The sequence below is a fragment of the Pleurodeles waltl genome, chromosome 10 (assembly GCF_031143425.1).
Source record: "Pleurodeles waltl isolate 20211129_DDA chromosome 10, aPleWal1.hap1.20221129, whole genome shotgun sequence".
Classification (NCBI taxonomy): domain Eukaryota; kingdom Metazoa; phylum Chordata; class Amphibia; order Caudata; family Salamandridae; genus Pleurodeles; species Pleurodeles waltl.
Window position 1 is genome coordinate 129,490,529 of NC_090449.1, and position 19,637 is coordinate 129,510,165.

At 41.6% G+C, this 19,637-nt stretch overlaps 1 protein-coding gene across 1 annotated transcript in view; it reads left to right on the forward strand.

Annotated features, from left to right (window-relative positions):
- Window positions 1-19,637, forward strand: part of SDK1 (sidekick cell adhesion molecule 1) — a 2,061,301-nt gene that overhangs the window by 1,411,916 nt on the left and 629,748 nt on the right. The gene's annotated exons all lie outside the window — the stretch shown is intronic.

Here is a 19,637-nt window from a genome sequence, read left to right on the forward strand (position 1 = left end):
TAAGCAAGTGGTTCTTGAGGAAGATAACAAAAAGTCATGCGTATTTCTACCTGAACATAAGAACATGAAAGAGGGGACATAACATACTTCATTTGTTCTCTCATAACTTTCTTCAGAGATTTAAAAAGACACACATCACAACCAATAAGTTTTAAGAAGTCTACATGTTTCAGCATATGCCACCATACTGTGAGGGCTTTATTCAGGACTTTTAGGTAGTCTATTTTGTAAAAACTTTTGTAAAAAAAACAACATCAATTGTAATGTAGCCTAGGCAATCAATGTCTTATGACACATAATACATACTAAAGCTAACTTGTGAAGAAAAGAACAAAATAAAATCACTCATCTTGGTCTACCTAAACCCACATCCACTAAGTGCCACTTATCCAAAGTAAAAGGCGAGTGGACTTGCAAACTTGTATTTAAATAAAAAAAAACATGTATTCCTTCTCACCTTTAATGATTGTTTTGCTTGTTCTCAGCACATATCCTGTACTGGAATGGTTTTATAAAGACATAGATGTTAGTGTAGAAGTAGGCTTGTCGGAATATGTACAGGTAAATTTATCCGAAGATACTGATTTCATTAACATTAACCCTAAGAAAATGAATTAAGTTACACACTCTGTTTGTCAGGCGTAATGTACAGTGAAACAAGACTAAAACTGTGGGCATCTTTCCATTTATTTTAGTGTACTCTTTCTGCAACATACAGACTATAGGCCTCCTTTAGAGCGGGATGGACCATCATTATGTTAAGGATGAAAGCTGCTCCGTTTCTTCCACTGACATACATCTCCAACCATCCGGCGGAGTAAGGGTTATTTGAGGTTTTGCCATTTGTCTGCAGCCCTATTTAGAGTGGGCAAACAAATGGCATGCTTTTTCTTTCACTCACAGCCATCTAAAATGTGGCAGTAAGTGAAAGTAAAATTATTTAAATAATATCCACGCCATGGGAGAAAACTCCCATATAAAGTGGTCATTTTTAATTTTTTTTCAAAAAGTTGCACTTTATTTTTTTGTTTTTTCTTAAATAAAAACATACATTGAAAGTGTGCTGTACAGCTCTGTCATGTTGATAGAGCCGCACAGCTCACTTTTTGTGTAAAAGATGTCTGCTGGGGCGGCAGGAATAACTACTGCGGGCGGAGTACCCAAGGAATGGCAATCATAAAGTACTCCACCATGCCGATGGACTATACTCCATCCACTGCACTCTAAATCAGGCCCATGTTATCTAGTAATGTGTCAAGTCGTCTTTAGGTGTGCAGAATTGAAAACACGTCAGTGGCGTGTGTAAACCTGCAGTGGTTTTCTACTCCGCAGTGCTATCAGTGGTAGTCAACAATCCTGAAACGCAATTTGCAATTTTAGCCTTAATGGGTGCAGTCAAATGAGATACTGTAATCTAGTAAAAATACATTTAGACGCTGTCACAACACTGTTATGTATTCTTTAACCAAACAAGACAGGGCATATGTTTAACCCGCACCCAACAACCAAATCCAAGCCCCTGTTCCCAACAAAAGGTACATCTTTTTCTCTGCTCGAAATTAGTAATCAGTCTGAAGATACCTTACAAATAATTATTCAGATTTACCCAAGTAAATGAAGTGGCAGGAGTCTGGACTAACAAATAGACCATTTGTACACACTTGTACTGTTTTACTTCTCTGTTTATCTTGAAGTAGATGAGGGTCTGTCTCTCTCTCCCCATCATTGGGTACATATTTCGGTGAACAATGAGAGCAAGCAGCCTTGACCAGCAACTTCAAAATGTTTACATCATTTATCTATGTAGGGTAAATGTTTCCTCGTTTGTCATACACAATGAACCAGAATTAGCGTGTTTATTATTTAATGTGAGATTATCAGTCAATATCTGAACACAGATGTGAGCTATTATGTGAACCTCAGCCAGAGGTAGAGATAGCACTTTAATAAATATTAGATGTGTGAGACTACTCTTCAGTACCATTCAATTCAGGCACTGAAGGACCTCAGATTTAGGTCTACTTCTTCCAAAATAGTAGGCTGAGCATCAGTTGGAAACTTGTTTACCCTGCAGAGGTGTTGCTTGTATCAGATTTCAAGTAATAATATTTTAGCACAATAGCCATTTTAGATTCCCTTACTGTCCTTTAATGGGTCAAGTAAATGCTTCTCATTTTGAATGGTGAAATTCTGAGAACTAATGGCACGTGAGATTGTCGGCTCAACGTCTCATGGAAGGAGGAAGGCAGGGTGGAGTAGTAGTGCTAATGTTGAGTTCCAGTGCATTGTTAGCAGTTAAGATTGCGGCTGACCATGTGTCATTTCCCGTTGGAGTTCCCTCTTTCTGTGTCCTCCTGGGCTTTCTCCTTAGTTTGCTCCGATTTCCTCTATAGAAACCTCCTTTGATCGTTTATGGTGCATCTCACAGAGTGCTTTCCGTTTAAGGATGCCTCTTCTGGTTTGGTATGGTACTAGCCTCCTATTGGAAATTTATCGTACCTTCTCAAACTGCAGCTGTTGGGGCAAAAATAGGCTGGAGATTTTACTTGGTGCTTGTTTAATTTCAGACCAATAGATCTGCGTTGAAACCTTTTGTGCTGGTCTCTATTTGAAACATTTACCAGGTAGGTTTGTTTTCCGTGGGGTAGCACTAACATTTTAAGGCCACAGAGGGTAACCTGTGATGGGTGTCATGTCCATTCCCCTATGTCGTCATGACAATAATTGTGCAGTCACTGCAAGTTACTAAATCTTCAACCTAAAATGGAAAGAGAAATCTGTGCCAAACGCAGCATGTGAGTGATTTTGATTTCTTATTGGAAGAATTATGTGAGAGTACAAATCAGATCGGGAACACCAAATACACCTCCCTGCATTTACTTTCCTTTTCGAAGACAGTCAAAGTTACTTTGAGCTTGTTTAATAATGATGTTGAGCAAATTTTGAATACTGAATAATAGAAGTAAATTATTTTCACAATGTAACCACCCTTGGTGAGGTCATTTTGTGTATCTTTAAATTCCCACGGTAGTGCCATCTCCGATGGGCCTTGAATCTCAAAGGACGTTTTCCTGATGTAAATCTAACTTTGGCCTAACTTATGTTTGTGCAGTTTATACCTCATTTGCAACTGGTGGGTGTAGCTATAGGCAGTGCACACTTGAGTACTCTGTAGTGTCATGAGTAGATAGACTATGCAGTCGTAGTATTAAAGTTTAGGTACATTGGTACATATATCTAAAGCTAATTCACAAGTGTTCGGGCAAAAGCCAGGATGTGCCGCTTGCACCTCTGCACACTGCTTTGGAACCCTGGCAATTCCATCTACCATGCTGCTGATCTCTGGAAAGTAAATATGACTTTGCCAAGTTTTAGTACCCACGTAAAATCCTATAGTCATTATCTTCGCGTTAGCATACCAAATGGTTAATTGATAAAAGAAAAAGAAAGGCAAGGGCACAAACATTTTCTTCCGAGCCCACCTCCAGAGATGCTGAATGCTTGTATTGCCAAATATTAAGCTTGATAGTTTTGATTCCACCTTATGCCTCTTTTTTCCACCACCCTACGTGTCCTGTCTCTTTATACCACTCACGCTTGCTCTTTTACATCCCTGTTCACTTCCTTAGTCACTCTTTTTCTAGATTTCCTGTGCTCCTGTACCTTGCTCCGGGTTAAGGTATGGTGGGGAATGAGTAGACTTGGCCCCAAAAATGAGTGCCATACTCACCACCTGTCTAAAAGAAGCATTATGCTTATTTGTATATAATTAATTAATTCACTAAAGCACCTATTTTGTGTTTTAAAAAATGCTACTGCTGCTAATTTTCAATAAAAATAATGTAAAAAAAAATCCCCTCATCAGATGGCAAAGCTCGTCAAATACGAATATCTTTCATTTTATGGAATGGTTAAAACGACTGTAGACAACACACGAAGATAAAACACATTTGCTGTAGCATCTTATTGGTGCTGATGAAATCACTGTCCTGGAGCAGCTTGACTCCAGGTCATCACAGTGACGTAATAGCCACTGAAGTTAGATAATGGCCAACGCAATCTAAAGGCTAGCTTTGTCAAGAGTAACCATGAAGGCAAAAAATAATATATGGGAATCAAGTATTCCTGCCACACATGTCGAGGATTTTGCAAGTTGCCGAGGAGTACTGTGGGAATAGGAAGAACAAGGCCAAAGGTTGAGTTCCTTTATAAGGTCAGAGAACTGTGAGGTGGCTTGCAATATTCTTTTAATGGTTGGCAGAGGGTATCTTATTTCTTATAATACATGTCCACATCATCATCCTTCCAGAAACCGATAAATTCCTTGGTAACTTCAGAAGAAAAAAAGCATAATCCCTACTGCAAATTTAAACATGCCGAAAAGCAGTTAGTATTTTTTACAACTCAAGTTAAAAAATACAATAAGTGAGATTGTGCAGAAACATCCAGAGAATCTCTGTTTTCTGTAGGGATCTATAGAATGGGAAAAAAGGAACAAGTTGCCTAAATATAACCTTTCTGCTGACAGCTTTTTTCTTTTTGAAAAACAACTGAAGAATTAAAAGCCAGCTCCCAATTTTCCTTGTTTAAACTGCAGCTGTAATTGTGTTCTGTGACCTCCCATTAATCTTGGGTGCTAGCGCTGGCAGCAGGCACTGTGACATCAGAACTCAACTGTAATAAACTGTTACAGTTGAGCAACTACGTCATTTCTTTATCACATTCCGATGTCCGTAATTAAGTTAATAAACGTTATATGAAAACAGAATATTATTGTTGTTATTAGTTTGTGGTGATGAGTCAGTTGGAGGGCAGAGGCTTTCACGGAGGCCTTGCTGTGGCGTGTTTAGCCTCTGTTGACAGAGCTCTGTCATTTGCAATATATGCAAAGCCTGCCTTACTTTTACTGGGAAAACCTGTCAGCGTTGACGCGCGTGCCAGCCTCGTGCCACCAGTCTCGTCTACTATAGAAACGGCAATGGTTTTGCATGAGCCCTTTTCAGAGCTTGTCCGAGTGTATTTGTTATTCTAGAGCTATTTCTAGGTACATTACAGTCCTCTGTTCCCTTTGCATCCTGCCTGTTGGTTTGTGATGTGCTGTGTTGTTGCCATTGCCAACGCAGACACGCGCCCCAGAGACCGGAAGTGAAGTGCGCCACACACTGCAGCCTGCCCGCTATGGTCCAACTATTTGTTTTCCCCTCGGCAGGTGCATGTTGAATATATTTTTCGTGGCTTTCGCATCCTGGCAGTCTACTTATCAAAACAAGGGCAGAATAAGCCCACGGACAACATTTCAGGGGACTAATTATCAGCGGCACTGAAGCAGCTGAGAGGCGACCACTGGCATGAATTTCAATATGCCTCCTCTAGCGTGCTGTGTGCTGCCGAAGATGCGCTGTAGTCTGGTATAGTTTTATAAAGCGCTCTCAGGCTCCAGGTTTGTGAATTAGCTTTAAATACAGAAAAATAATGTTTTAAAATAACGAGCAATTACAGGTGGGGAAAACATTCCTTACAGTGGGCAGTAAGTCACTCACGTAGAGTTGCACAACTGTACTAGCATTTCCCAGCTAAAATATATGTATCTGTATATATGTGTACTTGTGTATTATATATTTATATATTCCCCCAAAAAACAAAGGTTAAAGTAACATATTTAGGTGAATATGTCAGTGACAACGTTAACATTTTGAAATAAATGAACCACAAAATTCACCAGTTATAGATAGCAGCGCTAACTATAACTTGCACTGCTTATGACCTTACTTATGACACGTTCTATGACATCATTTATGACAACACAGATGTAGACTCTTGCAGGATTGCAGCATTTTTGCCTTTTTTTTTCTTCTATCTGACCCCAGTGGGGTCCCTCTGGGTACCCTCCATAGGACCTAGGGGGTCATGGTATTTCTACCCTGCCCCCTTATATCATTATTGTTTTATACCTTTAGGACATGGGACTAAGTCCCTGAGTCCTGTAATGGCTGCCAGCAATAGTGTTCTCATGTTTCTGGAGGCCAATCAGAGTGCTTGTTTTTGCAGGAGCTCCCCGGGTCAATCAGAATGCTTTATTTTTAAATTGGCGCTCCAGACTCTTGCTAACCCAACTGCCATAATATACAATTATATTTTACCCTTAATTTCTCAAAAACTACTGAATGGATTTACACCATATCACAAAAAACACAATCTGTGGACCACAATCTACCATCCTTCTGAATTTGGTGTAATTCTGTTCAGCAGTTTTTGCTGTAGCCTGTCTTAAAGAAGTCTGTAGAAAATGCATGGGGCTTTTGCATTTTGGGACCCCCCTTTTTTCTCTGCCCTTGACTAATTGATCACCCCTAAACTTGCCACGCATAAATTAGTCAACAAGAAGCACCTTTTTGTAAAGTTTAGTAGAGATTCGTCAAACAATGCCAAGGTTATTAGCAACACAAAAAAAAGTTCTTATGTAAAAGTGGACTTAACTATAACTACCTAGTGGCGACCACCACTAGGTTATTCATATATTCACTGAACAAAAACAAGGTTACAGGGATATTATAGTTAGGTTCAGATTTTACACACATAAAACCATAGAAATTTAGCGGTTATACTTATCTCAAGAAACTATAAATCTGCCCCCTACCATGCCGTTTTCTCATCAATAATTTTATTGAAAATATTACAGTGATATTATCAGCGATGTCATAGAAGATGTAATCGCTAATGTAATATGTGGGGTAATTAGCAGTGCATAGTTGCCTTAGGGCCAAAGGACATTACCTTGCAAGCAGCTAACCCCACAGTGGGTGTTTGAGTGGCTGTGTGGATGTGTGACTGGGTGTGTGTGATTGTGTGGGTGTGTGAATGGCTGTAAGAGTGTGGATCTGTGAGTTGGTGTGCGAGTGTATGCATGTGTGAGTGGTTGTATGGGTGTGTGACTGGGTGTACGTGTGGCTCTGTGGCTCTGTGAGTGGGTGTGTGAATGGTTTTGTGGGTGCGTAAGTGGCTGTATGGTTGTGTGAGTGGGTGTGTCAATGAATATGCAGGTGTTTAAGTGGTTTTGTGAGTATGTGAGTAGGTGTGTGTGGCTGTGTGGGTCTGTGACTGGGCGTAATAGTGGTTTTGTGGGTCTGCCAATCATGGCATTGCTAGTGGCGCAAAGATCTGCGTCTCTAGATATACATAAATATTTTTTCTTTAGTAACTCCAAAACTACTGAACAGATGTACACTGTTCAGCGATTCGGGCTGTAGTCATGTCTTAAATCTCTGTGGGAAATTGCATGGGGAAAATGCGGTGTGCCCCCCACCCCTTTTCTCAACCCTCGCTTAATAAATCACTCCAAAACTTTTCAGACAGCAGCTGTAGTGAGTGGCAAACTAGTTGTGAACATTTTGTGAAGTTCTGTCAAAGTGCGGCAAAGTTATCAACAAAACAAATAACGATTTTCCTAAGGAAAGTTGTTCCTAACTATAATTAGCTGCTAGCGATCATCAGTAGGTTTTTAAATACATATATATATATATATATATATATATATATATATATATATATATATATATATATATATATATATATATGTATCATTGTCACCTCCTGCTCTGTAAGGGGCCATAGACCCTGCAGGGCGGCCTGGATTACTGGGGCGAAGCATCCCACAGAAAATATCTCCCAAACACGAAAAGCCCAGCACCAGTCCATCTTAAAATCCAAGCATTTAATAGTATTTCTGAGCCGCAAGACACAAAATAGACATAAAATCCTGACGCGTTTCGGCAACAGCATGCCTTGTTCACTGGTAAGTAAGAGCAGGTGTGAGTGAGCCAGTATTTGTTTACATACACAGTCATGTGACTTCAATAAACAAACTCCAACTCCCATAATACACAGTTCCATATAAATAACTTCACGAACTGGAGCACTTAATTTCCATATAGCTGCAATAGCATCACAGGCCTGTATTATGGGAGTTGGAGTTTGAAAAGCATCAATGCGACAGCCTTGGTCACCAGCTGAAACATGTTGATGCTAGTTACCTCACCATGCAGCAATAAATTACTACTGCGCCGTACTCTGAGTACCAGATTTTACTGGATTAGCAACGTTTTGTGGAATGGAAAGGCATTGGTGGCAGTTGCGCCATCATAGCGACACCACCGGCAGTTAGGAAGCGAGCCGGCAACCGCCTTGTACATTTGGAAAATACATCTGTGTAAATATACGTGGGTGTATGTGTGTGTGTGTATATATATATATATATATATATATATATATATATATATATATATATATATATATATGAAACACAGATTCCTTTATCAAATTGAAGGAATAAACCGCACTCCAAAGTTGCTGTATATGCTGCTTCTTTATTTTCTGGGCTTCAATTCGATTACATGCAATTAATGCTGCCTTACGTGTTTCGGTCTGCCAAGATCTTGTTCACAGGCATCTATATATATATATATATATATATATATATATATATATATACAGATATATGCTTTTTAAAGTTTCCGAACAGTAACTGCAGAGTCACTGTCGTTGTCTCTGTATTTTAGGTACCCATGTCGCAAAGCTACAAAGCAACAAAGCAAAGCGGCCATGCAGAAACACTACTATACAACCTGACCAGCATACACCTCGGCACAGACCACTAATCATTTTATTATTTAACAAAACTGATCAACAGACATGCATGTACATATGCACACAGAACAGTACTCAGAGCCCCCCCATCAACAAACACACAACACCTACAGGCACACGTAAAGTCGAGCACAAAACACCTGAAGCTAATGTAGTGGTAGATGGGAAATAAAACAAACATTATTTCCTTTTATTGACTTTACATTTTTGACTTGTTTATCGTTTTTTCGTGCTCAGAGTACACAAAAGACACAAAAACTTTTAAGATCCATGGTGCTGACAGTTTAACTGATTTTCTTTGGTATTTACTCTGAAATTAATCACAAGTTTGTTTTGGCATGATGCAACACCGTTCCTGGGAAAGGAACAAATACACTTTGTTTTTCTATCTTTTATTGTGGTGGCTACCAAGCTTTTTAATTACCCTGTGTTTCAGGAAGTGGGTTCATTCTGGGACATGTCTCGTCTGGTTGAGTTGTTACAGTTGTCAGTGAAATATACATATACCTTTAAGGCAGATGATCGCCTTTGAAATGGCATCGGTTAGGACAGAAGTGTATTTTTTGCTACCACGGGCAGTGAAAACAGCAAATGTTGACGTGATCTTGGTGTCTCGCCTGCCCTGCAGTCCTTACCCAAGGCGCACAGTACACGTTTCTCACTTGCAAAGTAGCAGTCCTCTCTTATATGTATTATTTGTCTTTATTAACCCTTCGGTAGCGATTAATGTACAATTATCTTACAGGATATCGGACTTAATACATGTTGAGAAACATTCAACCCAAGTCTCCGTTGCCAGACAGATGTTCAGGGCCTGGGGCTGCCGAATGAGCAATCTGGGAGTCCTGGCAGTGCCGGTCTGAAAGATCAGTGAGTTGGGCCGACAGTTTGGCCGTTTGTGTGGCCTGTTTTAAGGCTTGTTTGGCCGGATTTTAACGCTAGTGTCCCTGATTTTACCACGAACATTGCCTGATGCAAGCACAAATGCATGCAGCCTCCCATACATTGCAAAACACATATACACAGTGTATCTTTGCAAGTTACAAACTGCCCCTGTTTGCTAACCAATGCCAATTGTTTGCTATCTAATTCGCTCGTAGGAGACATTTTTATTTTGTGTCTCGGTCTATTTTCACTCTTACTTCAACCCTGCATAAGTTATGAAGAAAACATTCACATAAGCAATTAATTCAGATGAACATTTCATAATTATGTCAACTGCTTGTCAGGGGACAACTGAAATTAGAGTTTTTGGAGAACAGCTAATTAAGCAAGACAACTGGACCTGATTGTTGTAAATCTGTACATAGCAGCTTATCTCCGAATCTGAAAAAATAACAAAGTGAATACTGACAATACCACGGAGGCCGTTTGTAGGGTCAGCTCAAGGGAGGTGACAGAATGTATTTCCCTTGCCTCCTGCACTGTGAAATATACATTTTGTTTTCAGGGGTTGCCCATTTATATTTCCATACTGCCAAAATAGGAGTGCTAAAGATCATCTAACCAGAGCCATGGAACATTTGAGCAGTAATAAGGCCAGATCGATGAATTTGCAGGTCGATCTCTTGTCTTTAGAGCGTCGCATCAACCCGAAAAGGCAGGCCCTGGGATTAAATGTTGAGTTTCTTGCTGTGAGGGTCTGAAGGTGATCTAATACTGCAACCCAGAATCTCGCCAGACCCGGATAAGCCCATACCATGAGAAAGAAGACCACCTTTTCGGTTCTACATGTAGCAAAGGAAGAGGGGAACTCCGTGACAAATGTTGTGTAAGCATTTAGGCATTAAGTCCGTTCTGTGTGTTGTTACACTGCATTGTTTTAATCTTCACATTTCGCAAGACCTCTGCTGTAAAATAAAGTGTTCAGTCAAAGCCTTGATCAGTAAATTCACATTCAAGGTTAACTTTGTATTTCATTCTCAGATCTTCCAGTCCACATTTAACAGAATCTCTGGTATCTCAGTGCAGGTTTGTCACACGTCTTCTCCAGTGACCTAAACTCTGGATTTGCCGACAGTTCATAATCAGTTTTGATTGTTTATTCTCCGTTTCAAGTTAGCCATTTTTGTCTGGGTTGCATGATTCAAAAATATACCTGCCACCAGACCAATGCTGTCTTTAGCTTCCCAAAGTCCAACATCAATTTTGAGTCGTATAGATTTAGCACTTGAGTCAAACCTTACTCCACCCAATACTTTAAGTGTGATGTTGCAGGAATTTTGTGGAATCTGGGAAGATGTCAGAGGGGAAATTCTGGTGCATAGACCCACCCAGGTTAATCCTCTTAAGGTATCCCATCCAGCAGTGAACCACCACCTTTGCTAGTTTAGCGTATAAGGGAGCCAGTTTACAACTATTGAATAAGAACTCTGCAATCAAGATTCCACCAAGTGACCTCTCTCCACCGGACCCTCAGGATTCTCTTACATTTGGCTTCCATTGAAGTTGTGTCACTAAATAGTAAACCTCAAAGTCAGGCACTCTGAGATCACAGTTGTACTGAGCAGGTTTAATTTACAGAGGGATACTTTATATCTGCCTGGTTCCCAGTTAAGGTCCATCAGTAGAGTACCAGTGAGGTTCCTAGTGGTTAGATGTATTGCAAGCATCTTCTCATCAACGTTTGTGTGTTTGTTGTACCTCAGTGGTAAAGGGGATGCCGAGAGTTGGGTCCCTTGCTCCCTGTGCCTCTCAAACCAAGCTGCACCTGACTGAAGAGCCCCAATCATGCAGAAAAGATCTTAGGTTGCTTGTGGTTCGATTAAAGGAGAACCTATCTTTATAGTCCAGGCGGGACTTTGCCTGTTGGAGTAGGATCAAGACTGATTTGCATATGGCAGGGTCTAATCGAGGTGGCATGGTGGGCAAAAGACCGATGGGTTGGAATGCTGTCCCAATCGATTTCCGGTGGTTAGGCTTATTGCAAGCATCCTCCCATCACCTTTTGTGTCTTTGATGTTAGAAGAAAACCCCCAATTTTAAGAGAGGAAATAAAAGAGAATAGAAATGGGACAGCTACTGCAGATTACCCTCCCCCTATGTTCTACATGTTGGGATCCATTCTGCTGACTTATTCAAGCATGCCGTGTCAAACATACTTGAAGTGAAGGTTGTGACCCCTGGAGTTGTGTAAGAAAAGATTCTACTTTGGTCAAGACATCGTGTCAGATATTCTGGGGGTAAATGTTCCTTTCATCAGAGTCTGACATGATTGCACCCAGTCCAAATAATTTGCCATATTGTCAGTGACCATATGTTTGTGGTGATGAAGTGAGAGGTCGAAAGTGGATACAGTTTCCAGTGCGGTTTGTTGTACCTCAGTCATGCATTCCTTAGTGGGGTTGTCTTGTTTTGTCTGCCATCTTCTGGTTCTCTGTTTGCAGCTTTGAGGTTCAGGAGGTTGGTTTTCTTGCATTCCATTTGCCAATCTATTCCTTCTGGTCATTCCTATTTTTCCTGGTGATCAGAAAAAAAAGTGGCGTTATCGTATTCCAGTATCTTCAGTTTTTCTTGGAATAATGACATATAACTGAGGCCTGCCTTGATGAGTTTAAGCTTCAATGTTTGAAAAGAATAATGCTGTTGCACAACCACTGTGTTGAAATTTGGAAACATGATAGCGTTGCATTGTCCACTTCAAATTGGCCAATACATTGTGCTAATTACAGAATAACGTCCTAATCTATGAAGTTTAGCAATGTAGTTATTACCAGTCTAGGTCGTGTGCTTGGGGCTGGTGGCATTGCTAAGATTTTCTTTGTCTACTGTACATTAAGGAATGAGAAAAGGGCCATGGGGAACCACAGTACTGTACAGTTCCCAAGATACTGACCCACACTTTAGTCTTTGATCTGCTCAGGAAGACCTACGACTTCATTATTGGTGCAGAAGATCCGCCTTCGGCTTCCTCTGTCCAGTATCCCAGGAATATGATTTATTCAAGCAAGTGTTCCACACAAGATTTCATCTCTTTGATAGCAGGTTGTAGCATAACCAATCGAGATTCTGTCTTTGTTACTTTGGCATCCAGTTTAGTTTGGTCTGCTTGTAAACACCCGAGGTCCAGAGACACAGCATACATTTTCTGTTCCAGACTGTTTGTAGTTTTGTTGATGGCAAACACAGTTGAGTCTTTTTTTATCTGGAGTGGCCATGGGAGCCCTCGAGTGTTGAGCATCCGCGATCGTCTCGGCAACCTTCAAAGTCATGTTCACTGCTCCTGTCTGGCACTGCACAACCAGATGTCTACCTGTCATTTGCCTGGATCTCCCCATGTTCAGTTTTTCATGCACATCAATAAGAATAAAAGGTTGTATCTTTATCCACTCAAGGTACCAATTGTAGCAGTACGTGCACTTCTGCTTAACCTCAGGCAAACAGAAAAAGACCATTGTTCAGCACACTAGCTTCTCTCAAAGATGGAAATGGTAAAAAAAGGTTTCCCTCAAAATTCAAACCAGCTTTGCAATTTTCACCAGTGAAGTGCAGTACTAAATGGTACTGGATCCAGTGTGAAACCATTTATATGACACAAACTGTTGTACTTGTGGCCACACTTGCCTACTAGGAATTGTCTGCTTTTTGGATCTTGGCAAATCTAGCACAGTTCACAGCGAAGTGAGACCCAGTGATCTAAGCCTCAGATGTACACCACGCAATGGCTTATACATAGGATTGTCCGTGCTGCCATCAGAGCCCCTCCCCTTACTATTAATGTGCTCATGAGTCCTCCCACCTGACACATAGAGCAATGTTTCCTCGATCCAGTGTGGGTTCATGCTACGGCAAGGTCCAGATATTCAGGCCCCTGTTCCACAATAGGTTCTTCCACCAAATGTCTGATTGTTCATGCTGCTGTTTGGGCACTGGTCCTTTGTTCCTAGCACTTCCAGGGGACAGCATTCTCCAGAACTCCAATGCCACCACCGCCGTAGAGCTCACTCTCCTCCCCCTTCAGTCAGGCACAGGCTCTCATGGCAGCCGCCATCTTGAAGAATTCAGCTGAATACACTGCTCCTCCTGTGACCCAAATTCGTAACTCCTCGACTTCTTTGTTAGAGATCAAAAGCACGGGCAGGCACACACCTCCCTCATGATAACCGCAGAATCCACCAAATCAAAGCAGGGGTAATGTCATGTACAGGGCAGTGGGCAGAGGTGACTGTGGGGGAGCCTGATGCACTTAATCAATGTCCAGCCACGCCTCCTCAGCAGCAGGTATTTTTTGTGCTCCACTGCCCATTTTATCTCCATATGGTGTTTAGAGGGATGCATTGCATAAATGGATTGCTTAAAGTCAAAATAAAAATAACATTACAAATGGAAAGACATTGAGAGTAGGTGATGAAAGAAGATACAAAAGGGAGGGCAGGGTTGACAGAGCTAGGAAGGAAATAAAGAAAGAGAGAAAATCAAAAGTGAAATAATTTAGCAGGAAAAAATAATGACAACATGAATTTGCTAGCAATTGAGTCTCTAGTTGGCAGAGGTTTGCACTCTGTCCAAGTAGGGACCACAATCCTAGTCAGGGTAAGTAAGATACACACTGAAATTTTACCTGTGCTCACCCTCTGGTAACTTGGCACAGAGCAATTAGGCTAAACTAAAGAGGCAATGTGTAAAGTATTTGTGCACACACAGAGCAACACAGTGAAAACACCTCAAAAGAACTCCATTCGAGGTAGAAAAATAGCCAATATTTATCTCAGTCAAACTAGACCAAAATGACAAAAATCCAACATACACAAGTGAAGCTATGACTTTTTAAATGTTAAATCAAAATGCACATGAACTTTAGTACTGGACAGCAGTGAAAAAGTGCACAGAGTCCTAAAGCCAGCAAACCACGAAGTTCAGTACACACTCAAAAAAAGTGGTCAAAAAACAAAAAGCCAGGGGAAACCACGCCAAAAGATGCCAAGTCTAACATAAATGTACATGAAAATCTACAGTTCAGAGAGACAACCATCGGAACTTGAAAAAAGTAACAAGTTTTCGTGTTACAGCATAATGTATGAATAAGATTCCTCTGTGAGATAAAGCACCACAGCATGCCTCTAAACCACCTAACCTTCTATAGGTTTTTATTATTTGATATGGATATCAGGGAATGTATCTAATTTATGAGCCTTGATTCAGTTTATTGTCCTTATGTTTTCCTCTCAAAGCCTATATACTGGTTAGAAGGTTTATCACTTATGAAGGACTCAATGAATAAAAATTCAGTAAATGTCATTAACATTACGACATGTCTATTTTGCTGGAAAAAACCTGCACATGAACATTTCTGCAGATTGACATGGGGCTCAAAAACATTGCTAAGATGATAGCTGTGATTAACAGAGTATAACAGGCATGCACAGTGTTAACAGACGATGTACCTGGCCCTCGTGGGATGCCAATCAAGAAAATTGCAGACCAGAGGCCACTTGTATGGAGAACAAAATGTATTTTCCATTTAGGGGACTACAAGTACTGATGTGCTGAGGCGCATAATAATAATTAAAGTAATAAAAATTAACTCCTACCCGACTCATTTCCTCTGAGGTTATTTTTTAAACTGAAATTTTTGGGGAAGGAAGTCAAGTTTTGATGAATAATCAGTTTTATAGAACAGGAATATTTAATGAAAGTATCATTAAGTGGCCCTAAAGTTGGGAGCAGTGCATGGAACAGTAGCTTACTATGTTTACTCACACATAATGTCACGCAGAGCTACGGCAGTAGCAAAAAAAAAAATCACAATGGCCCAGTGTTATTCAAAGTGATACTGTAATCCTGATCTCAGTGTTCAACAATAGGATTAGTTAGATGAATTGGGCAAGAAATTAATGATTGGTGAATCGATGGTTCTATTGATAGGTAATTCAAAATAACAGAATATTGATTGATGTCGCTGGCAAGTACCGTACCTTTAAGAGGAGGAGTCTGGGTATATTTCCAGTGGTGACATCAAGAAGATACCATTGGATTAAACTGCATCATGTAAAGGGACTGCAGGAGTGCCCAAGTCAGACAAGGTCATAGTTTGCACAGCAAATTCTACCTCTTGCCGGGGGAAACAAATTGAAAATTTAAGTCCTAAAGGATGTGCCTCATGGATTCAGTTATTAAAAAAAGGGCAGACTGCTTAAACAAAAACAAATAATTACATGCAATTCTAGAAAAGTTTGAAGGAAACTGTTGTATTATATTTATCTTTTCTCCTAACAGACCTAACTGTCTTTGTAATTTTCTGAAATAATTGCCTTAATTAGTAGAGTTGACTCTACAGTAATAGGAACACGCGCAGGGGACGCCACGTGTAGATTTCATGTCATTTCTCTTCATGGTGTCCGTGCACTGACTATCTCATTGGAAGTGTGTTTTCAGTGTCAGGACAGGCAAGGCAAACTGACTATATGTGTGAAAGGACCCTGGCCTCTCCAAGAGGTATAATAGCAGAAGCACAGAACAATGCCCCTAGAGGTTTTATTAACCTTAAGGAACTTGACACACTTTTACAAGCTCTAGGATCCCTAAACTGGGTGCCTGTTACCTGTACATAAAATGTAGCTCTTTTGTACTAAGTTAAGGTCTGTCCTCAGAGAGCTATTGGTGTGCTGCTGCTCTGCGTGAACCTGATGCTCTGTTAGCTGCTGCCGCCTACAGGTAACCCAGTAATGAAGTTCTGCTTCGGTGTAAAAGCCTTCTCCGTTCTGGCTGCAATCTTCTACCATTCTTTGTCCATTCAGATTTGTAAGGCAGCTGATGCCTTTGCAGGGGCGTAACACAGGCCCTTGCAGCCCCTACAGCGCAGTGGGGGCTCCCAACCGTCTAGGTTGCCCCCAAGCTTTCAGAAGGGGCCCATTTGAGCCCAATGCCCGCGAATGGCCGTGAAATATGGTGGACTCAGGGGTTCTACATCTCATTCTGCAGGGGTGCCTCAGTGTTTCGCTGTACGACACTGGCCGTTTGATTCAGTAGGGCACGAATACTACTCTTAATATGGTGACGTGGCATTTACACTTTAATGCTCCCATAGCGCTATGGTGGCCCTCAGGCAAACTTACTGCTGAGTTCTTAATTTGTAAACAACTGACTGCATGGTTTTAAAGGTTTTCTTAGTAGCCCCCTGCTTAATGACAAGGCTGCCTAATATTAAATGATTCGACCTCATTCTTGTTTTTTCCAACAGCCTGCAGTCTCTGGCTCTTGATCTCATTATTGCAGTTTGTTTGTCCTCCCTGTTTTTATCTTTGTTACTGTTCTCCTTACTTTCTCTTCCTCCTTTCATCCTCCTTTTCCAGGTTTGGCATTAGCTTCTGATTTTACTACAATGGTAGAGTAACGTACTTAGTTATTGGGGCGCTCAGCCGGCCCTCTTCATCAGTTGGTCTGCCAGTGTGTCTTTCGGAAGGCTGTGACATCTGGAAACAGAGATAATTAAGCACTCGTCATGCTGAACACATCCTTTAGCAGGAGAGGTGTGTGTGCAGAACACCGACCAATTTATTCCTTTCTTTCAAAGCATTAAAGTGTCTGATGAGACAAAATCCTGTGATCGTGACGGTCACCATGTTTCAGATGCGACATCCAATTTGAAAATAAATAATTTGAGAAAGTCTTCCGAAAACAGATGTTGGTTGAGGTTTGCATGCATCGCCTGGTTGCTCAGAGGCACCCTCCATAGGCCCAGAAGACTGGGCAGCCTTGTCTCAAGCACTGCTCGGTACTGGGAAGTATTTACCGCTCTGACCTGGTAAGTACTCGGTCAGCATTGAAATCTGCATGCTTTTTGGATTCAGAATGTGACAGTAATTCACTGTGACAAGCAAAGTGTGTCTTCAAATTTTTATGGAGTGTCTCTAATGTTAAAATCGTTCTTCTACATGGTAGAACAAGCTTGTTTAGCAAGTTGGTTTTAAATGGAGCAGCAGCTTTTCAGAGCATTTAGTGTATTGATCGTCAGGATAAGATGCATTATTTAAATTTTAAAGACCCTCCATTGACTCCTGGATCCCACAGCTTAGCGAGCGAGTACATTCTCCCAAGCCAATTTTCTGTAAAAAAATTAGCGGATCCCTGGACGAGATGAACAGGCTTAGTTTTTATTAGTTTTATGTTTAGTCTCTCTTTCTGCCAGATCTTTTATCTTCCACCGGGAGAGGACAAGGAATGGATAAGGTATTCTACAGATGCAGCGAAGAAACAGGAGAGAAGCCCGAGGTGCCAGCGAGATTAATAGGCCCCGGTGTCGAATCAAACTGTTCACTGGATCGAGCTGCTTGGGTTAAGCACTCTCCAGCGGTGTTTACTCGAGCAATAAACAAATGGGACTGAATCACTCCGGGAAACCGACCAAGGGCCCTCTGCAGCCGCCGGCAGAGGCATCTCTTCCTCATTAGTTCGAACGCTTCCATTTTTTTTTATGATTGGGTTTCCTGGGGAAGAAACTGACGACCATTGGAGCAACTGGAAAAGTCATTGGCTCGCTCACTTCCACCGCGCGGCCCTACGCGGACAGCATCAATTTCGTTTTGTGAGTAGACCAGCGTTTTTCGAGACTTGTAGAACCTGCCGCCTGTGCCTTAGAAATGCCCCATCTGTGAATTTTGGGAATTGCAGTTATGATCGCCACTGTTACCAGTGGGAGTTTGAGGCCCCTAATTGTAAAACCTCAAAATCTAAACATTGGGGCATGGAGCGTGATCAAACCATCAGGGTATGCTGCCGTAAGCTGACTTTTGACAACATAAGACCGGCTTGTGAATGTGATCGCAGCAGCACTTGCAGGTACCTGCCTAGCACATTTTCTGCTTGCTAGGTGAGTAAATCCAGTGCACACACAAAACTGTAGCCTTAAGTAATTAATGCATGTTTTAATAATTAAAAGCTGGCACGTTCATAGCACAACTGGCAGCTTGCCTATGGGGACTTCAGTGTGGCCATAAATGCAACTGCAAAGGAAATAAACCTGCGATTTATGTTGAGCAGCACCGTTTTATAGAGCTCCTCCGGGTACCTCATTTTCCTAAATTAGATTGTGCTTTTACAATGCTAATAGCTTATGATGGGCTGTAAGGGCCGACCATAGAAACAGCAAGCACAAACATTCTGGCTTCATTTGTTTCTCAGTTTGGGAAGCAGGGCTCATATGCAGCTAGCCAATGGTAGCTAATGCTAACCCTTGATGACCCTCCGGTACCCCTGGCACAGCTCTTGTAACCCCGCATCATGGGTCTCAACGAGGCAGAGTAAGCAACAGACAGCAAACAGGAGCCCACCTGCCACGTTAAATCTCTATAGTATGTGCTGCTTGCTCGTCTCTTAACTTATCTGCTGCAAAGAGGAGGCCATTGAGAGGCAGTCGCGTTGCTACGTTTCTATAACGCCGAATGAAGCAAGGAGCACTGCGCCTCCTGTCACTGCAGTTGGGTATTAAAATTCAACCATAATTGGGGTGCGGTGGACATATTGATGTGGTCATGTAGGTCACGCGGTCAACCTGGTGATGTCACCAGGGATCAGCGGCTGTGTGATGTCAGTTCTCTTCCTCTGGCTGGTTGCTGACTCTCATTCCATGCTTAGAGCAGATCTGGCAACCCCCTAGTGCAGTAGTTCCCAACCTGTGGTCCAGGGACCCCTGGGGGTCCGCGAAGCCTTCTCAGGGGGTCTGCGAGAGCCTAGAAAATTAAAAAATATTAACAAATATTGACAAATTAGGTCCCCAGCTTCCAGTAATGAATCGGGGGGAGGGGTCCCTGGATTCCCATGATGATTCAGTGCGGGTCCCTGGGTTCCATTAATGTTAAAGTGGGGGTCCACAGAAATCAAAAGGTTGGGAACCACTGCCCTAGTGCTCAAGTATGCCAGGAGCACAGCTCAGCTCAAACACTGAATAAACGATAAACTCGTTTGGATGAAGTTACACATCGCAGTGCATCTTTGGTGGCAAATGGTACTACGGTGATGACGCTCTGTAACTCTTTTGAATTCACAGTGTTGTGGTT